The sequence below is a fragment of the Ambystoma mexicanum genome, chromosome 4q, assembly GCF_040938575.1.
Source record: "Ambystoma mexicanum isolate Mex_15411 chromosome 4q, UKY_AmexF1_1, whole genome shotgun sequence".
Taxonomy (NCBI): Eukaryota; Metazoa; Chordata; class Amphibia; order Caudata; family Ambystomatidae; genus Ambystoma; species Ambystoma mexicanum.
This window is the reverse complement of record NC_090928.1, coordinates 815,570,721-815,590,787: the sequence shown is the minus strand read 5'-3', so window position 1 is coordinate 815,590,787 and position 20,067 is coordinate 815,570,721.

Genomic DNA, 20,067 nt, shown 5'->3' with positions numbered 1-20,067 from the left:
ACAAAGCACCATTTTCCACACATGAGTCACACACAATGCAGCAGATGCCCCACAGTAGCACATGTTCTGCAAAGCACTATTCAGAAACAATCCTGCAACAGCACGTGCCACAACCAAATTCCCTCCAAGCACAAGCACAATTACAAACAACGGTCCAACAATGGGACAATAATTGGTTATCCCAAAATTATATGATATGATTTGATAAGTAATTTATAATGCTCCTGTACACAAGTGTTTCTAGGCATGACAAGCCAAGCAACCAGTTGGCGCAGTAGACAGGTAGGTTGCAGGGGAGAGAGAGAGAGGACAAGAGAAAAGGAAGGTCTTGAGCTGCTCTCGGAACTTCAGGTGGTGTGCCTCAACATTGAAAGTGGCGGGGGCCATTCCACAGGAAGGCATTTGCAGAGGAGAGAGACTTATCCCACACTCTCTGCCTGCAGAAGCATCTGACCCTCAGAGAGTTTGAGGTAGTTGAGTGAAGGGCTCGAGAAGGAAGGTATTTTGGAAGAGAGAGTTGGATGTAGTGCGGACCTCGGCCCCAGAAGGCCTTGTGGAAGATGCAGAGGGTCTTGAACTTGATCCTTGCATCCACCAGAAGCTATTGGAGAGATTTCAGGACTGGAGAGATATCACCCCTGGGTTTGAGGCCAAGGACTGTTGCAGTAGTCAAGCCTGAAGAGAACCAGGATACTGGAGACAGTGAGGTTCTGGGTGGAAGGAGGTTCTGAGGAAGTGCAGCTGGTAGTGCGCCTTATTGGCAAGGACTGTGATGTGAGGAGAGAAGGATAGAGTGGAGTCAAAGATTACACCAAGGTTTTTTGCCTCACGGGAAGGCAAAGGAAGAGGGCCCAAGGAGGGTGGCCAGAGTGAGAGAGGGAAAGCGTGAGGAGGGGTCCCAATGACAAGGATCTCAGTCTTACTGGCATGAAGGCAGAGATTGTTGGAGGCACACCAATCCTGAATTGTGGATAAACAGTCACGAATGAGCGAGAGAGGAGAGGAGGCTTAGGGGAGCCTATTAAGAGAGCTGAGTGTCACCTGCATAACACTGAAAGTTAGAGAAGGTAGAGATCAGGTGGGCCAAAGAGGCCAAGCCGACATTGAAGAGCCTTGGGTGAGAGGTTAGAGCACTGGGGAAAACTTTGAAGAATTTGACCATCCACACGGGGAGTATGTGCTCACCCAGGCTCTTTTCAAGTTATGTAATTAAAATGAATGATGGGAGATCAACCTCAGAAAATATGTGGGGTTAATCCGCACACATTTTCCTATGCTCGTCATGCAACAAACACGTAGTCAAGCATACTACGGGGATACAAAGCCTACAGATACAGTCCTCCCTGTCTTATTTATCTTAAATGTGACAGCCACAGGTATATAAAAGCATCTCTGAAAGGTACATCGAAGAATCTCTGGAGGGGGAAGACAGCACCTTCTCCCGGCCATGGCCAGCCTAATTAAAATATCAAAGGCTCCATGGATCAGGCGTGTTCTATTGTCAAAGTTCTGTGTGGTGGCAGTGCATACTGGTGAGAGTTAAATGAAAACAGGCCTGCAAAGAGGCCTGGTCACAGAACTAACGCAATGGAAAGGAAACACCAACACCTCTTTGGTATGCAATGTGTCAGCTTGAAGCAAGCTCCCACTTCTCTGTATGAAGGTGTCAATAATACTCAGTACAAGGGAAGAGAATTCGACAGTCTCTCCCGAACCACAGAAGCCGAATGAAGTCGACCCTCCACCCGTGGTTGGCACAGGCACCTGATAGAATAAACAGGACACCACGTGGCAGCCAATGGGGGGAAGAGGAGTTAGGAAGAGGTTGTGGATAGGGTGGGGGGAAATTAGGAACACCGGTAAGAGAGTTAGGAAAACCTATGTTGGATAGGACAAGGGGAGCAACGGGAAAAAACCCTACCTATTTTCCTCTGAACACTTTACACCTGTATCCAGCATACCATACACAGAACATAGACCTGAGATTTGAAACACCTTAATCCGTGCATCTACCATAGTCTTAGACCTGCCCCTACCACCTCATAAACACAGAAACATAGATGATACTCTGCACATGTCATACTTGGGAGAAAATCCCACTATGAATCAACAAACACATGGCCCGTGGGCTTACAGAAAACAATGAATATGAGCACGTAACACGAAGCATGGAACATATTTGCAGCAACAGAAATAACAAATAACATATGCCCCTTTTGATTTTAGAACGTGATTTGCTGTCATACAATGCAGTAATGGCTCTTCCACCCGCATTGATCAATGAACCTTGCGAGCGAACAAACTTCTAGCACTGGATTTTCAAGTCGGCAGGGTACTAGAAACAAGGGCAAACTACTTTATGTCCGAGCGGTAAGCGCGATGTTTCCACACACAGCAAATAACACCCATAAGAGCGTGATTCTGCCCGCCACCACTCCCCCTGTACTTAACTCAAGTCCGGGAGGCCCGCAAGCCTTCCCGGATGTAGCAGTCTTCAGCTTCTAAAATGGATTCTGCAACCGCCTGTAGTCCGTGTTCCCGTAGAGAGTTTTCACATGCTGCTGCCTATGTCGTAGCTTCGCCTGCTCCTGCTTCGATACACAAAATAAGCCACACCTGCCGTGGCTCCGTTACTCCTTATAAACGGTTGTTAATCCTTACCAGCTGTGTCAACGGCCGCTCGGCCGCAACTACAATTTTCCCCAAAGAATGCTGGGAAATGTAGTTAGAGTTGCATTTGTGAATTCCACAGACCCCTACTGCCTTTTGCACACTCCTTTCTTGCACCAGCCTTTTTTCCTGACATTACCTCCCCTCTCACAGCCCTTCCTCAAACCAGCCTTGGACATGTGGCGTAAGTGAAATTGTTTCACCAACATAGGAGCATGCACTGCTCCTGCTGGCTCCCAAGAACAATCCTCCGGTCCATAGCCTTTCCATTGAATTAAATACCACATCTTCTGGCCCCATTTCTTGACATCCAAAATTCGTTCCACTTCATATTCCACCTGTCCTTCTTTCATGATTGCTGATGGTCGTTTAGTTGTCATCCCAGGAGCTGCGGGTTTAAGAAGAGATACATGGAATACTGGGTGTATCGCTAGATTCTTAGGCAAACGTAATTTCATAGCAGTTTCAGAAATACATTGAATAATGGTATAAGGCCCAATGAACCTAGGCATACATTTTCGTGATCCTATCACGGAGAGGTTTCGAGTTGAGAGCCACACTCTATTTCCCACTTGATATTTAGGACTTTCCTGTCTATGCTTATCAGCTTGTGTTTTTTACTGTCTTTTGGCATGTTCCAAATTGGTTCGTGCTTTTTGTCTGACTTCCAAAAGCAACTGTTTGCGCTCCTGCAATGCTGGTATACTTTCTATTTCGGGCAAATGTTCAGGTATCATATTCTGCTCCTGACCATACAGGCACTCATTAGGAGCCATTCCCAAAGAACTGTGAAAGGTGTTATTGTATGTGAATTCTGCTAACCAAAGAGCTTGCACCCAGGATCCTCTTCCATCCCCCAAATACCCTCGCAAATATTGCTCAAGTGTTTGATTCATTCTTTCCGTTTGACCATCTGTTTCAGGGTGATAGCTGGTGGATAGAGCACAGTTGATTCCTAATAGTCAACAAAAAGCACGCCAAAACCTGGAAGTAAACTGAGAACCTTGGTCTGAAACAACGCTTTTAGGTAGACCATGTAATCTCACTATGTGTTGTAGAAATAACTCAACCAATTGGCCTGCTCCCTGTATTCCGACACACGGCACAAAATGTGCCTGTTTTGACAAGAAATCCACTACAACCAATATTGTATCAACGTGATTGTCAGAGGGCAAATCTGTGATGAAATCCATCGAAATGTGAGTCCAGGGTCTCTCAGGAGTCGGTAATGGCTGTAACAAACCCCTTTTCTTAACATGATCTGCCTTATTTCTTAAACATTTTTCACATCGTACCAAATAAGTCATAATGTCTTGTCTTAATGTGGGCCACCAAAAAAACTTTTCCAACATCACTTTCATTTTTTTCTGACCTGCATGTCCCGCCAAGGGAGAGTTAAGACACCAAAACCAAGCCTTTTCTAGCAACATCTTGGTTGGTAAATACAATCGACCCTGATGGTATGGTAAGCCATTCCGTACTGTCCTAGTCGAATGACTCCTTTGCCACTCTTGCAGTTGTATAGATGATACTGCTTTCTTTACCTGTTCAATCAACTTCGTGGTAATAGTCCCAATAATCCTATCGGGTGCAATGATCGTTTTTGTTTCACTTATTGTATTGTCTAAATTCTGTTGACGGGACAAAGCATCAGCTTTACCGTTTTTCTTTCCCGGCCTAAATGTCACCACAAAATCAAGTTCATTGAAATATTGCGACCATCTTAATTGTCTTGGACTCAAAGATTGAGCTGCCTTAAAGTATTGTAAATTTTTATGATCTGTTACTACCACAACCTGATGTTTTGCTCCCAGTAAGTAATGCCTCCACTCAAGGAATGCTGATCGGATAGCCAATAGTTCTTTATCAGTGATGGAATAATTTTGTTCGCATCCAGACAATTTCCTAGAGAAAATGCCACCGGATGCAAAACTCCATTCTCATTCTTTTTGGAAAGAATAGCTCCTATGGACACATTGCTGGCATCTGTCTCCACCAGAAAGACCCTCTCCGTGTTTGGATGTCTTAGTACTGGAGCAGTGGTAAAGGCTATCTTCAATTCGTGAAACGCTTTTTCTGCTTCAGCACTCCAATGAAATCTCACTGCCTTTTTGAGTAATTGTGTAATAGGGGTAACAATGTTTGAGAAATTACTAATAAACCGCCTATAAAAATTAGCAAAACCCAGAAAAGACTGAATATCCTTTATGCATTGTGGAGATGGCCAATCCCCGACGGCCTGCACTTTTTTAGGATCCATCACAATTCCTGTTGCCGTCAGAATGAAGCCCAAAAACTGTACCTGAGTTACATGAAAGGCACATTTCTCTAGCTTAACACACAGTTGATAAGCTTGCAACCTGTGCAACACAGCTTTCACATGCTTCACATGCTGCTCTAGAGACTCTGAATAAATCAAAATGTCGTCTATGTACACAATAACAAAAACATCAAGGAAGTCATGCAATACCTCTTGCATAAAAAACTGAAAAGCCGCTGGGGCATTACATAGACCAAAAGGCATAACCAAGTATTCAAATAACCCAAACTTTGTCCGAAAAGCGGTTTTCCACTCATCACCTTCTTTCACTCTTAGCAGATGATAAGCTCCTCTCAAGTCCAATTTAGTATAAATCTTGGTTGTCCTTACTTGATCTAAAAGGACTGCAATCAGAGGCAATGGGAACCTGTTCTTAATTGTCACCTTATTTAATACACGGTAATCTATGCAAGTTCGTAAAGTGCCTTCTTTTTTGGAACAAAAAACAATGGTGAGGAGACCGGGGACGTAGAGTGTCTTATAAACCCCTTAGCCAACATCTCATCCAAATAGTCACGTAAATACTTATTTTCTTTTTCAGTAAGAGCGAAAATCCTGTTGCAAGGTAATTTTGCTTCTTCCTCAAGATCAATCACGCAATCATATGGTCTATGAGGTGGTAACTGCTCTGCTACCCTTTTGTCAAATACCTGGGCAAATTCTAGATACTGTGACGGAATCTCTACACTCATGGCCCCCACCACCTGATTGTCCAATCCTTTCTCTACCATAAATTGGACAGGTCCTACTTCTGATACCATATGTTCCTGACAACTTTCCTCCTCAAACCACAAGACTTGTCTTTCCCAATCAATCCGAGGGTTATGTAATCCGAACTGTGGGACTGCAATTAAATCAAACGTGATTTCCTCCTTATGCCCAGATGTACAAATCATCTCCATTACTTGTGTCTGTTTCCGGATGGGCCCTGATATTAGTGGTGAACCATCCACAGATTGCACTCCCTCCATCTTTTGTTTATCAACCAAGGGTAATCCCAACCTTTCAGCAAATGAAATATCCACAAAATTGCCTGTAGCCCCAGAATCTACCATGGCCATCACTTCTTGTTTAGTACATGCAAAATATAATGTTACCAGAATGTATAAATGAGAAGTTTTACTTCCCATCGTATTTGCCACCAATCTTGGGAACCTAAATTTGTTCGGGCCTGACACCTGTGTTCCCCCTAAGGTCGGCCCAACTCTTTTCCCGACTGCTTAGTACTCTTTTCTCGACCCACCTTCTTTTGCGGGGTGTTGGGACAGGTACGTATAAAGTGTCCCGCCTGCCCACAATAAAGACACAATTTATTAATTTTACATTGTTCCTTTTCTAAGGCTGATAATGGTCCTCTAATACTGCCAATTTGCATAGGTTCCACTTCACTCAGTTGTCCTCCTCTACCTCTATCCAGCCTCGCAAATGGTAATACTTCCGGTCTTTTCTTATCCCCTTTTCGCTCATTCATCCTATGATCCAATCGTAATGCCAAATCAATCATTGCCGTACAAGTACTTGGTTGCGGCTCTACTTGAGCAATAGCATCCTTGAGCTCTTCGCGTAACCCCTGGTAAAATAACACTGTTTGTTTAGCCACTGGCCACTCTTTTTCGATTACCAGCCAATTAAATTGTGTGACATAGGTGACCAAATCCCTTGTTCCTTGCTTCAATCCCAACAACTCTTTGTCCTGTGCTAAGGACACCTCTCTTCTATCAAATAGTCTGCCAAATTCTGCCAAAAAAACATCCCAATTATATAGCAATGGATCATCCTTTTGTACCAAAGGCATGGCCCAAGCCGCTGCATCTCCAGTTAAATAAGAGATTAAAAAAGCTGTTCTCGCCTGTATACTCTCAAAAGCTGTGGGTTTACACAAAAAATGTAATCTGCATTGCGCGAGGAACGTCATATATTTGCGAGGATCTCCCGCAAACCGCTCCGGCGCTGCTAGAGGAACACTGCTCGGAGGTTTCACAATGATTGTTGGATTTTGACTTGTGGATGCTCCCTGAGTTCTGTTGCCTTCCAAAGGAATTCCCTGAGCTACCAAACTCTGAACTTGTGTTTTTATATTATCTGACTCTTGTCGGGCATGTGCCAACTCCAACTGAATATCCTGAAGAGCCTTTAGCACATCGGTTAAAGGCGGAGGTGTCGCGTCCATTTGGCTTGGGTGGATGTAATTATCCTAATATGGGGGTGGCTTATTATGTCAATAATACTCAGTACAAGGGAAGAGAATTCATCACTCTCTCCCGAACCACAGAAGCCGAATGAAGTCGACCCTCCACCCGTGGTTGGCACAGGCACCTGATAGAATAAACAGGACACCACGTGGCAGCCAATTGGGGGAAGAGGAGTTAGGAAGAGGTTGTGGATAGGGTGGGGGGAAATTAGGAACACCGGTAAGAGGGTTAGGAAAACCTATGTTGGATAGGACAAGGGGAGCAACGGGAAAAAACCCTACCTATTTTCCTCTGAACACTTTACACCTGTATTGAGCATACCATACACAGAACATAGACCTGAGATTTGAAACACCTTAATACGTGCATCTACCATAGTCTTAGACCTGCCCCTACGACCTCATAAATACAGAAATATAGATGATACTCTGCACATGTCATACTTGGGAGAAAATCCCACTATGAATCAACAAACACATGGCCCGTGGGCTTACAGAAAACAATGAATATGAGCACGTAACACAAAGCATGGAACGTATTTGCAGCAACAGAAATAACAAATAACATATGCCCCTTTTGATTTTAGAACGTGATTTGCTGTCATACAATGCAGTAATGGCTCTTCCACCCGCATTGATAAATGAACCTTGCGAGCGAACAAACTTCTAGCACTGGATTTTCAAGTAGGCAGGGTACTAGATACAAGGGCAAACTACTTTATGTCCGAGCGGTAAGCGCACCGTTTCCACACACAGCAAATAACACCCATAAGAGCGTGATTCTGCCCGCCGCCACTCGCCCTTTACTTAACTCAAGTCCGGGAGGCCCGCAAGCCTTCCCGGACGTAGCAGTCTTCAGCTTCTAAAATGGATTCTGCAGCCGCCTGTAGTCCGTGTTCCCGTAGAGAGTTTTCACATGCTGCTGCCTGTGTCGTAGCTTCGCCTGCTCCTGCTTCGATGCACAAAATAACCCACACCTGCCGTGGCTCTGTTACTCCTTATAAACGTTTGTTAATCCTTACCAGCTGTGTCAACGGCCGCACGGCCGCAACTAGAATTTTCCCCAAAGAATGCTGGGAAAAGTAGTTAGAGTTGAATTTGTGAATTCCACAGACCTCTACCGCCTTTTGCACATTCCTTTCTTGCACCAGCCCTTTTTCCTGACAGAAGGGCAGTGTATATCATGTCTGGGACAACTGTTAACAGTAGGCAACCCCTGAAAGGAACCCCTTTTCAGAGGGAAGAAATATGTAATTTGATGGAGACAGAAATTCTGTTCTCGCCCCAAACTACAAGGGAGACCTGCACTTTGATCAGGAGTCACAGAGACCTCAATTAACCGAGAGACACGTTAATCCACAACAGACAAGAAGATAGGTGGAACTTAATAGTACGTGTTGTCACCCCTTACCTTTTCTGTTGCAAATCACTCTGGTTATGTCCTCATGCATAACATAAGATTGTTAGTGGGTACCCATGATTGGCTCATTAAGGTAGGCTTAGTATGCATCAATCACTCGGGCCCATTTGGATTTAAAAGAGGGCTGAGACCCTCACTTAGCAGGCCATCCGACAACATCGAAAGGAGTAAGAAGAAGGATTTATTTGGACCCTGGCTGAAGGTAGAGTCTGCCTCACAGCTTCTGCCAGTGAAGGAAGGACATGATTTCCATGAGGGAAGCACAATCCCGCCCCTAAACCTCTCCCAGGGACCAGAGGGAGATACTAGACTCAGAGGGCCCATCCAGCAGCTCCAGAACAGGTACCCAGCCAGCACACATCATACCTAGCTAGGTTCTGCCAGCAAGCTTCTTAAGTGGGAAGTGCCAGAAAGTCTCTGAACAAAGGACAAGGCAGTTGCCTGCAAACACTCTCCTCAGCTTTGGGCCATCCACCTTAAAGGATGACACAATCTTTTAAGGACATTTTCGAGACTGTCGAGCCCGCGAACCACGACCAGCTGCACCACTGACTGGTGTCACGCTGCAGTCACTAAAGATGTCCAAGATGCCTCAACCTGCATTCTAGATCCATTAACCAGCACAGAAACAATGATTCTTGACCCTGAGCTACCGTGTAGGCCAGCCTGCAGCTGTCCATCCAGCCTTGCATGCCGAACTCCCTGCCACCTGATTTTCGCATCTGTCTCCCATCTTGAATTCTGTTGCAGGAGCTGCAAAGCATCCTGGAACCGACTGGACCGTGTTGAGCATCAAGATCATCTCAAGCACGAGGTACATTGTGGTTTTGTCCTCCTGGTCCTTCTCCGAAGGCCCCTAGTGACTTTTAAGACCCCTTGCACCCATGGTGCTGAAACCAAATAACCTCGAACAGTTAAGACGGATTGCTTTACTGACTACCCTCCTGTTCGTATCCAGAGTGCATCCCTTTTCTTCATAAAACTGTCTGTCCTCTGAGTTCCTGTACAGGTTGGGTTGTATTTTGTAGTTTGCTAGAACTGTCTCTTGTAATAAGAATAAGTAGATATTTGTATACAACCTTGACTGGACAGTCTCTTCTACCATCGGGTGCTAATTGTATTTTGGCTGTGTTGCACCTAAACAACGATCCATGACCTTGCAGAGATAAGCCTGCCATTCCGTAGACGTTATCAAAATTGGACAAAGAGGTTTATAATTTACGTGTTTCCAATCTGTTTTCATCCCTTCTGGTGTACTAGAGGTGTGGGGCTGATTGATAGTTTAGAAACCGATATTCATCCCTGCACCACTGGTGCCCGGGAAATTGATTTGTCACAAACACCACATGTGGAGCGAGAGGTGATGGAGACGAATGACACAAGTTGGACTTGGGAGGGTTGGTCCAGGAGGAATGAGGTCAACCAATCTTGGGCCTGATCCGTGATGTCCAGGTTTGGACGGAGTTCATGGATCAGGATGGTGTTATTGACCATGTCAAAATCAGAGAAAAGGTCAAGGAGGATGAGGACAGAAGAAAGGCTGCAATCAAGATTAGTGAGCAGATCTTCACAGGTGTTCAGGAGAGGAGTTTCTGTGCCCCTGGTTGCTCTGAAGCCAGACTGATGGGCATGGAGACAGCCAACAGAGTCAGTGTGAAGAGCAACCTGGAGTTTACCCAGGAAAGGTGCAGAGATTAGGCAATAGTTTGGTGGACAGGTAAGATCAGCAGAAGGCTTTTTAAGGAGGGGGTACACACGGGAGTGCTTGAGGATAGAGGGGAAATGTTGAGTGGCGAAAGAGTGATTTCAGAAATCGGCCAAGGCTGGAGCAAGGGTGTCAATGTGGTCCTTGATGGTTCTGGAGGAGCAATGGAGCAGCTGTTTGGATGACACTTTCATTGATCTGACTTATCTAGAACCCTTATCAGGTTTAGTCAGAGAGAAAGAGGAGAAAAGAGGAAGTGGGGAACAGAGGGAACCAAGAGAGGTAGGGGGAGAGGAGGACGCGAGAGAGGACAGGATGGCCTGAGTTTTAGTGGTGAAGTGAGAATCCACAGCTGAACAGAGGTCCTGGGAGGGAACGGCAGAGGGGGAGACTGCTGTAGGATTGGCCAGCCCATTGCAGATTTTAAAAAATTCAGCTGTCTTGTTAGAGGTCGCACAGATGCAGGCTTGTATATGGACTCTCTTCTTGTACAGGACAGAAAGTTTGTATTGCCTACTGAGCAGGCCACTGGCCAGTTTGTCAAAGGATGCACCCAAAGCCATCCCCTTCCTCTTAGCCACCCTGCACGTGCGTTTCAGGGTGGCAAAGTTAGAGTCATGCCAAGAGTTGCACTTGGAGGTATGCTTCAGATGGATTCATATGGCAGGAGCAAGGACGCCCAGAGTGTTGGAGATAGAAAGTGCATGTTGGAGAGACCTGTGTTAGAGTGTGAGTCAGCCGCAGGACGAGCAGAGAAAGTAGTGGCAAAGACATCCACTTATACACGCTTCTTTGGCCGAATGACTGAGCGGGTAGGCGTCAGGGCTGGGGAGGGCTTAGCTTGAGGGACAGAGAGGTAGAGGTGAGAGGAGAGCAGAAAGTGGTCAGTCCAAGAGAGAGGAGTGGTGAGAGGGTTATCAAGGCGGATGTCTGATGAGATGAGAACACCCAAGGTGTGCCTGGCAGAGTGTGTAGCACCACAGGGTAAAACTGCGTTGTCTGATTGGGCAAGTCGTTGATGCGGTTACGGGTCATGTGTAGGCATACGGGTCATGTGTAGGCGTGTACGTGCAGCCCAAGATGTTATTGGCTGCTGTATGAGGCACAAAGAGGCATAACTGCATCAATGAAACCCGTGGCCCTATTGGGCAATCCCGCATGTGTGAATTTCATCATGTTGTGTTGGCGTACGCACGTTAAGAAACCACAGTGTCTGATTGGGCAACTCGATGCAGTTTTGGGTCATGGGTAGGCGCATAATACATGCTGATTTTCTGGTTTGATTCATGTTGACCATTAAAGCTTCTACTGTTCCATGTTTAATGTATATTCTGTTCATTGCAAAGCGCCTTGGATTAAGGCGATATATAAAACAATAAATACAAATACAAAGAAGCGGAACAGATGTGATTGGCTGCCATATGAGGCAGGAAGACATGTAACAACGTCAATGAACTTGTGGCCCTAATTGGCCATTCCGCACACGTGGATTTCATCATACAGCATGAGTGTACACAAGTTAAGACTCAGCAGTGTCTGATTGGGCAACTCGTTGACGTGGTTACGGGTTATGTGTAGGTGTGTAAGTAGATTAAATCTTAGGGCACCTGGCTATGTCCCGATTTACCCAGGTGGGTATACGTTTTATAAACACAATAATCAGGATGAGGAGATCCAGAACAGGGACACAGACGTGCTATGTATAAGTATTTATTATTTACTCACACAGGAAGTAGTAAATAACTCCACAATTTATTATACATTTCTTCCGATAAGCACGGGAGATGGTTAAAAAACACGAACAAGGTTAATTATGCAGTGGTAACACAGATCAGTGTAGGCATCTAAAGTATAGAGGTCAGCACTACATTTGGATACATGTTTCCTCATATATCGAGGGGGTATAAAAACCCGCTGTTACATAAAACAGAAAAAAGCGCACACAACAATCATTGAGTTTTGACAGGTACAGGGTAGTAATGCAGTTGTGACACGTAATTCGACACAGGAAGTGACACAGGGTGTGTTTCGGCCAAAGAAAGTGGCTTGGTTGTAGCCGTCTTTGTGCTGGCCTTCGTCAGGAAAAAGGCACCAGTAGTGGTGCTGTCCGTGTTATCTGTGTATAAAATGGAATGGAACTGTTTAGGATCTCGGACAGTTATTCTTTAAGTACTAAATGTAATTAATACGGGCCAAACTAGTGCCCAAGCGATACACCATGTGGAGTATCTAAAAAACAGCTTACCTGCTGCTCAAAAGGCAGGTGGGTGCTGTCGGGAAATCCACGAAGAGTATGGGATAACCAGTGCTAGATTAGCACTTGGTGGGAAGGCTGTAATTTATTCAGGGCCAACGTGGTGCAAAGACTCACGATGCCGGAGTGGGACGTAAATGAACCCAGATCTGGAATGAAAAAATAAAAGGTTTGGTAACCTGTGTAGTTCGAATATGCCTAGATAACATAAACGGCACAATACGAAAAATACAAAGCTGTGAAGGCTCTAAGAAACCTAAAAGCCGAAGTCGACACGGCAATAGTGTCTAGGGCAAGTGTTGGCCATAATGACTCGAAAGTGACGCTGGGTAGTGCCTTAGTGGTCGATGGTGCCTAGCGTAAAGATCGAAACCGCTACACACCCTGAAAGGGGAGGAGGAAGAAGAAAAAAGCAGCGGTGCCCAAACGGAGGAACCGTGTGATGTCGGCTGTTGATAGCCAGACACAGAACCTCGTGAGCTAGTGGGTATGTGCCTCCAGTGAGGATAATTACTCGGCGGAAAACAGACGAGCATGTTGGTGCAATTATCCAGAGAATGCTCTTCCGCATGCGAATCCCGGGAACTTACTATAGTAGTGGTAGTATGCTGCCGTGCTGGACGTGGACTGCTGGGAGCCGGATAAGTCGGACACCATCGAGGTCCTATGAGACTGTATATGACAAGGCCAATGGTTGAAAAACAAGCCAATAGAATGGCAGCAGCCTGTGGGAGCCAATCAGATAGCTCTACGTCATGTACCAATAAGAAAGCGGTACGCCGTGAGTGATGTTGGATAATGTAGTCCAATAGGGTATGGGATGATCATTTACTATTGGTCAACATGTAAGATCAAGTGCCAGATTCGTTGGACACTGTGGCACCCGTGTAAGGCTGTTCAATAACCGGCCGATGACAAAACGAACGGTAACCAGCGGGAGCCGATCAGAAGGCTGTGCTCAATGGGCACAGCAGCGGGACTGCTGGGGGCCGGCTAAATCGGACACCATCAGGGCCGTATGGGACTGTATATTACATGGCCAGTAATGAAAAACATGCCAATAAAATAACGCGTTAGTACGGCGGCAGCCTGTGGGAGCCAAACGGATGGGTATGCGCCATGTGGAAATGAGGGAACGGTGTACCGTGTGGAGGGTTGGGTAACGTAGTCCGGTGAGCTGTGGAATGACCATGTAAATTGGTCTACATGTACTATTCAGAGCCAGATATTTTGGCCGCCGTAACCCCATATAAGACTCTTAAATACACGGCCGGTGACAAAGGATAAGCAACAAGGATCCCACGTGTTCAAGGAGGCAACCTACGGGGGCCAAATAGAAGGCTGTGTGCAATCTACACAGCAGCGGTGCTACGTGTGTGATGTTGGATGATGTAGTCCGGTGGGGTGACATAGGGCTATTGTTGTTGGATGAGCCATATGGTTACAATCCTAGGTACTACCCAAGTGAAAAATTTTTTAGGGGAACACTAAAGTAAAACAAAGTGTACTTTACATGTATAATGGTGTTCACAAGATGGTAAAACATAAATGTCCAATGTACACAGAACAAGAAAAAAAACACATCATAGACACTAATCTAATGCCAGAGGGATATTCCAGTGGCTGGTTGTGCTCTAGAAGTGTTTCCATTCGACGGTTACATTTAGACCGTCGTTCACAGAGTTCAATTTGTGGACCCATTTTTGCTCGAGTTTAGTGAGGGCAATGTTGATATCGCCTCCTCGTCTTTGCGGTAAAATTTGTTGCACTACGGTCCATGTAAATTGTTCATGGGTGTGTTTTTTCTTTATAAAGTGTTCAACCAAAGGTTTGTCCTCAATTTGGTTTTTAATACATGATCTGTGTTCATTGATTCTTTGTTTGACAGGTCTAATAGTCTTGCCAATGTAGATTAAGTCACAGGGACACTTGATCGCATAAACCACATATTTGCTCTCGCAATTAGTGTGGCTGTTCTGTTTCCATACTAGATCCTTGTGAGTAAAAGTTTTGCTGTTGGTAGTGAAACGGCAGGCAACACATTGTCCGCAACTAAAATGGCCGACTACCGGCGGAAGATTCCATAGCGTAGTAGCTGGTTTTGTGGGTTCTAAGAAGGTATGAACCAAGGAGTCTCTTAGATTTCTGTTCTTCTTGAACGCGAACAATGGTTTTTTCGCAAGAGTGCCTTCATTTTTGACCAAATGCCAGTGTTTGTTGATAGTGTTTTTAATAAGGTTACTGACGGGATTGTACGTAGTTACGCACACAGTTCTATTGTTTGGGTCTTTTTCTTTGGTAGTTAGGCAGAGGGAGCGGTCGGTGTTGGCTGCTCTTTTTTTGGCTGCCTTGATGGATTTCTTGGGATAGCCTCTTTCTCCAAGGCGTATTTGCAGTTGTTGTGCATGGTGATTGAATTTCTCTTTGTCAGAGCAGTTTCTCCGAATGCGCAGAAATTGGCCATAGGGGAGATTGTATTTTAAACCTTGCGGATGGTAACTAGTGAAATGGAGTAAGGTGTTCCTATCGGTGGGTTTTCTAAAGAGTTCCGTCTTCAGTGTCGCTCCGGACCGAAAGATATGCAAGTCGAGAAAATTGATATCATGGTAGTCCCATTCAATGGTGAACTTGATGTATTCGTTCCGAACATTGAGCCATTGGTGAAAAGCTAGTAATTCTTCCGCGCTTCCTTCCCAAATAAGTAGTACGTCATCGATATATCGACGCCACATCTTGATGTGTTTTCTGTGGGGGTTCGTATTGTGGTAAATATGATCTTCTTCATATTGTGCCATATATAGGTTGGCGACATCTGGGGCAAATGTGGCACCCATACTCACGCCTTTGATTTGTTGGTACATCTGTTGGCCGAACAGAAAAAAGTTCTCGCCCATAGCGATCCGGATGCACTCAACCAGAAAGTTGGTGGGTATAGTGGAGGTATCGGCTCTTTTTTCAAGGCAAGTGGCCAGTGCCAGTAGGCCCTCTGTTTGTGGGATGGAGGTATACAATGCCTCGACATCCATGGTGACCAATATGGACTGGGCATTCAAATGTATGGCATCTAGAATCTTGATTGTTTCTGTGCTGTCTTTCAGGTAAGAGGCCATCTTGCCCACGAACGGCTTCATGAAAAAATCTGTATATAAAGAGAGGGGTTCCAACAGTGAATCACAGGCTGAAACTATGGGTCTGCCCGGAGGTTTGGTGGGATGCTTGTGAATTTTGGGTAGAATGTAAAAGGCCGGAATTCTCGGGTGAGTTTTGTTGAGGAAAATCCTTTCATCTTGACAAATCCACCCTTCATGTTCGGCATGCTTCGTGAGGTTCATGATCTCTTCTTGCAATCGTGGTGTCGGGTCCCTGTTCAGCATTTTGTACGAGGTTTTATCATTGAGGAGTCGTAGGCATTCCTGGTTGTAATCTATGGTGTTCATGATCACAATTCCGCCTCCTTTGTCTGCTGGTTTTATGGTGATGGTAATGTCCAAATTGAGGTCCTTCAGAGATTGTCTCTCTGTTGGTAACAGGTTATCTTGGTAAAAGTTTTTTCGTTTGATTCCGTCCGAGACAGTCTTCATCACGATTTTCTCAAAGGTCTCAAATTCACTCGGGATGGTATGGTGAGGAGGTGAGAAGGTAGATTTAGGTTTAAAACCGGTGATGTTTTCTTTGTTCCTCTCTGGCCCTTGGTTGATAGAATCTTCTTTGCTTGGTAAATATACCTCAAAGAAATATTTTAACCTCAGGGTACGAAAGAAACGTCTTAGTTCTGCTTCTGTATTGAAGGGGTCCGCTTTGGTAGCTGGAACAAAAGAGAGACCCCTCTCGAGAAGTGTCTGTTCGGCTTGGGCTAGAGGCCTCGAAGATAGATTAAAAATAGGGATAATAGCTAGGGCTGGTTTGAGTACCACTGGCGCGTCCTCATGTATTGTCCAGTTTGTTGAGTGCGCCTCCTCGGGCGGCCCCGTTGGCCCCCTCTCTGAAAAAACGGATGTTGTGGCGGGGGGCCCTGATTCCTATCGCTACCGGGGGATCCTGGAGTACTCCCATTAGAAGATCCGGAGCTTCCTGAGAAATTTACTACCCGGTTTCGTCTATTGTAGTTCGTTTTTTGTTGTTGCTGGAGTTCCTCGTAATATGTTTCTTTGAGGTAGGGATACGTTTTCTCCTCTGCGTAATTGTTGAGATCTTTCCTCAATTTCTGTACCTTTCGTTCTACCGTTAGTTGATTAAACTTGGTGACCTCTTCCTCTAATTTTTGTAATTTTTGTTTGGCGTCATTGGTAGTTTTGTCATCTACGAATTTTTTCTCCAGGGTCGCCAGATCTTCTCCCTGTTTCTTGCATTCTTCCTGGGCGGTGTCAATTATGAGAATTATCCAGTCACGGCTGCATTTATTGCCTACGCCGCTAAAGTTGACTTTGAATTTTGGATTATCGGTGAAGACCCTGGGGATGTTCTTTACCTGTAGGCCTTCTTTTTTTTTCTTTTTTTTCTTCTTCCTCCTCCCCTTTCAGGGTGTGTAGCGGTTTCGATCTTTACGCTAGGCACCATCGACCACTAAGGCACTACCCAGCGTCACTTTCGAGTCATTATGGCCAACACTTGCCCTAGACACTATTGCCGTGTCGACTTCGGCTTTTAGGTTTCTTAGAGCCTTCACAGCTTTGTATTTTTCGTATTGTGCCGTTTATGTTATCTAGGCATATTCGAACTACACAGGTTACCAAACCTTTTATTTTTTCATTCCAGATCTGGGTTCATTTACGTCCCACTCCGGCATCGTGAGTCTTTGCACCACGTTGGCCCTGAATAAATTACAGCCTTCCCACCAAGTGCTAATCTAGCACTGGTTATCCCGTACTCTTCGTGGATTTCCCGACAGCACCCACCTGCCTTTTGAGCAGCAGGTAAGCTGTTTTTTAGATACTCCACATGGTGTATCGCTTGGGCACTAGTTTGGCCCGTATTAATTACATTTAGTACTTAAAGAATAACTGTCCGAGATCCTAAACAGTTCCATTCCATTTTATACACAGATATCACGGACAGCACCACTACTGGTGCCTTTTTCCTGACGAAGGCCAGCACAAAGACGGCTACAACCAAGCCACTTTCTTTGGCCGAAACACACCCTGTGTCACTTCCTGTGTCGAATTACGTGTCACAACTGCATTACTACCCTGTACCTGTCAAAACTCAATGATTGTTGTGTGCGCTTTTTTCTGTTTTATGTAACAGCGGGTTTTTATACCCCCTCGATATATGAGGAAACATGTATCCAAATGTAGTGCTGACCTCTATACTTTAGAGGCCTACACTGATCTGTGTTACCACTGCATAATTAACCTTGTTCGTGTTTTTTAACCATCTCCCGTGCTTATCGGAAGAAATGTATAATAAATTGTGGAGTTATTTACTACTTCCTGTGTGAGTACATAATAAATACTCATACGTAGCACGTCTGTGTCCCTGTTCTGGATCTCCTCATCCTGATTATTGTGTTTATAAAAGGTGTGTAAGTAGAGCATAAAATTATATTGGCTTGTGTACAAGGTGCAAAGACGCATAGCTGCATGTGCAGCCAATACTGCCTGACTGGGTATTCTATTGATGCAGGTACAAGTCGTGCGTAGGCGTGCAAGCACAGCATGCAATGTGGTTGGTCTCTTGTATAGGCGCATATTAAAGTTGCATAATTATTGGCTTTTCTGTGTAGCCACGGCTATTTCTCAAAACAAAGACGTCTATCTATTTTTCTCTCATTGCTTTTTTTCTGTTGTGGGTGAACTTCCTTGTGAGCCTCCAGGAACTTTTTAAGAGCAATATCCTAATGTATCCATTCCTTTTTTAACTTTTTTTGCAAAAGCAGTGTGCTCAGAAGACTGTTGCTGATAGTTGGCAGTATTTTTGTTTCAAGGAGCAACAAAGTCAGAAGGAGATTGAGGAGAATGAGGAAGTGCATTGAGATTTTTGTCATAAGGTGTTTCCAAGGGGACCTTCTAAAAAGCCATCTCAAAGTTTAGGAACCTCGACTTTGATCCAGCACCATGTTCGGGTCCATTGCGAAGATGTGGGGGAACCCTATAGAAAGGCTCATAATCAACACAAAGTGAGAGCACATGGTCCACGGTCAAAACACCTGTATATGCCATCTGTGCCTCTGCCCTCTACTTATATTGCTTATTATTTTCCACCATCCACCACCAGCCTCATCCCATCCGGCCTGCACCCGATCTACCGGACTGACTGATAATGTGTAAAAGATGTCACAACTAGATCGTGGTGGGAGATGCCACCCTAGATGGTCGGGGAAGGGTCATTTCAGAACACCAGGCCAATTGCCAATGCTAGGAACATATATAGAAAAAGAAAAACGCAAACAAATGTCCAAAATTTTAAATGCAAGGAAAAATACATTTTCCTTTTGTTACCCTTTGTTATATGTCTGAATCCTAATGTTTTTCCCTTCCCAGTTCTTTCCTCTTTCTTAACTCTCCCCTAAAACAGTCCTTTTCAGGGCCAACATTAATCCTTAATTGATCCTTTTAATACAGTGGGCCTCATTCCGAGTATGGCGGTAAGGGATAGCGGCCACCGGTAACAAGACCGGTGGCGGTAATCCCTTACCGCCATACTCCGAGTTCCCTCTGCGCCCTCGCCCTTAATACCTGCTTTGAGCAGTTGTTAAAGTTGAGGGCGCAAAGGGACCTCCAAGCCAATAACGGTGACCGTAATGAACGGTCACCGTTATTTGCATCTTCCCCATTCCCATTGAGCCCTATGGGGGCTCATTCGGGAATGGGGAAGAGCCTTGGTGAATGGGGAATTACCGCCCCGCCAACCTTGGAATGGGGCGGTGATTCCGCCATCCACCAAGGCGCTGCCGGTCCGGGTACGGCGTCAACCAAGGCGTTAATAGCGCCATTGGTTAGCGCCGTACTCGGAATGAGGCCCAGTGTGTGTTAAAAAAAATAGCTGCAGCTATCTCACATGGTAGTTGCGGTTACACCCTCTAGTCGATGTTGCGGTTAACCTTTCCTGTATTTCTACCAATCGTATTGTTCATGGTAGCCACGTGTAGAATGATAGTAGCCATGGGTTCTATGGATGTCTATTAGCTCTGTGAGCCTATTTACACAGCATCTCGTGCAGTGTGGCAATAACAAAATGTAAAAAGAAATACATATGTAGATATATGTGTGTGGTTAGTAGTCTTGTACAGTTTTATTTTAAGATATATTGAGTGAAGTCTGTACGCAGTCACTGTAACACTTGAATGACAATGTATTCATCAATAATACATATAAGTGTAAATATTTTTTTTAATTAAATGAGTACTGTAATGTTCTTTTAAAACACATTTAGTTGGTGGGAGTGGTTGTGGGATTACTTTTCCTTTTAGTATGTACAAATGATACATCTTCTTCATCAGCCCAATTATCTACATTATTACTATCAATTATTCATCTTAGGTCTTTTATGTCCTTTCTCATTGATTGTT